This window comes from Arachis ipaensis, chromosome B10 (genome assembly GCF_000816755.2).
Source record: "Arachis ipaensis cultivar K30076 chromosome B10, Araip1.1, whole genome shotgun sequence".
Lineage (NCBI taxonomy): Eukaryota > Viridiplantae > Streptophyta > Magnoliopsida > Fabales > Fabaceae > Arachis > Arachis ipaensis.
This window is the reverse complement of record NC_029794.2, coordinates 20,688,942-20,691,060: the sequence shown is the minus strand read 5'-3', so window position 1 is coordinate 20,691,060 and position 2,119 is coordinate 20,688,942. Positions and strand designations below refer to the sequence as shown.

Below are 2,119 nucleotides of genomic sequence, written 5' to 3'. Positions count from 1 at the left end.
GAGAGCGTTCGCGGAGGGAGCCATGGGAGAGAGTGACGAGCGCAAGCCAGGACTGGGAGGGAGAAGGCACCGTCGTGCATCCTCTTGCCGTCCCTGGAGATCTGGTCGTTGCCGCCGATCGTCCTTGAGCCGCGTCGGAAACAGAACTGCGAACGGAAGGGAGCGTGAACCATAGCCACGGACGGAGAAGAAAGAGCGCGCGCGGAGGAGGTGAAGCTGTCGCTGTCACCGTCGCGTGTGGAGTCGCCGCCGCGCCTGGTCTCTGCTGAGCTTCGATCGCCGCCGTTCCTGCCGCCGTCAAGCCTTGGTTAGCACCGCCGAAGCTCCTGCCACCACTGTCGTTGAGGAAGCTCACCGGAGTCGTTGGAGGCTGCCGCCGCTCTTTCTGGTTCTGTTTTGAGTTGTTGGAGGCTGCCGCTGCTCTTCCGGAAATTTAACTCTGCTTGAGTCGTCTCTGCTGTAATCCTCACTGCTCGCTGCAATCATGTCTTAGGTTAGGGTTTTTTTTCTCCTCCGTAATCTTAGGAAGCTAATTCTATTCTCAGATTGGGGAAATTGAGGAATGTGTTTAGGATGTATATATGTTCTTTGAGAGGGTCAAGTGTATGTGCTTATTGAATATGCTTTTTCGAGTCGCTAGCATATAATGCTATGCTTTGAGGTTCGAGGCCTAAACATGTTCAGAAACAACTGTATGTACTGTGTATTTTTTCTTTTCTTTATATTTTCACTTTTATCATCATGATGTGCGTCTTTTCTGAGTTTCTTGTGCTGAATTTTCAGTGTTTTCCCTAGCTTGTGGTTAGTACGGGCAACCGCAGAAGCTTTCAGAGTTGCTGATGCTTCTGCCAAGGTTTTCTTTCTTCTGATGGCAAACAATGAGGAGATTCTTCCATTTTGCACACAGATTCTCCAGTTACAGGCTCAGTGGTATTAATTTCTTAAATTCAAGCTAAGTGATATACATATAGTGGTCTAATTTTTTTGGCAATTAACTTAATTGAACATAACTTGCATAAAAAATGTATTGCTTTTGTAATGCCTAATTAGAATCTCCTGAATAGATTCCCAACTGGCCATGTGGTGTGCAATACTTAAATCCTTCAAATAAATTTGTCTTGTGCATATATAGGAAATTCTTATCGTCATGTAAGGATCAGATGTAAGTTCAGTGGCACATATATAGTAATTAAACTAATTGTCATTATTCTGATAAATTCCCTCCTAATGAGTGGTTTTACTTTTTTTTTTAGTTTGCCAAATGTTTTGAACCAGTCTCAGACAACCTTATCTTAGGGCTAATTTTGGCAACTCTTTATTAATATACATGCTAACTTTTTCTATACCATTAACAAGTCTCTCTCTGTGTCTAATTTGTTATGGTTTTTGTACAGAGTATTGTGCTTACATGGTAGGATCAAAGCCATTGCTTTGGACCAATATTATCACTGCTGTTCTAATGAGTGCTTATGCATTTAATGTAAGTAGCTTTCTTTGAAAATTGAAAAAAAAAAGGTCATCTAAATTGCTTGTCTTATTTGTGTTGCAATCTAAATCTTCTTATCCAATAAATTTTTATTTTTAAGAAGTCATCGAGAAGATGAGAACCACTACTAATGTAAAATAAATTAATTCCTTTATTAAATTTTGCAGGCCACTATATGCCAGTAGTTTATTAGCGATAATTCGGACTCTTCTAGAACAGTCTCGAATAGATGAAATCAGGATATTAGGCTGCAACACTCTTGTTGATTTTATAGAATGCTAGGTATTTGGTTATTAAACCTTTCTTAGGGTTAACATCACTGTATGATTGGTTTCCGTGGATACTGTGCAGCGATATGCAATCCCTTTGAAAAGTATCTGTGTGGAAGTTAATTTTGGTGGTAAAAGTGGGTACCCCTTAGCTCAAAAAGAAAAACCAAAGTTCTTTCTATAGATATTGCATGTTTTAGCCCTATATATTTGCTTTCTTTTCTAAAAGGAACAATTTTTGTATCTCTGACTTTTTGAGTTAAAAATGGACAGATGGTACATACGTGTTCAAATTAGAGGGTTTTATACTTAAACTATGGCAATTGGCTCAAGAAGTGGGCGAAGATGAACGAGCTCTGCATCT

The 2,119-nt window shown here is 40.2% G+C and overlaps 1 long non-coding RNA gene across 1 annotated transcript; it reads left to right on the top strand.

The window, feature by feature from the left end:
* LOC110267910 lies at nucleotides 405-2,119 on the top strand. Its single transcript, XR_002355881.1, has 3 exons — nucleotides 405-493; nucleotides 784-930; nucleotides 2,029-2,119. It is a non-coding gene; the product is annotated as an uncharacterized LOC110267910 (long non-coding RNA).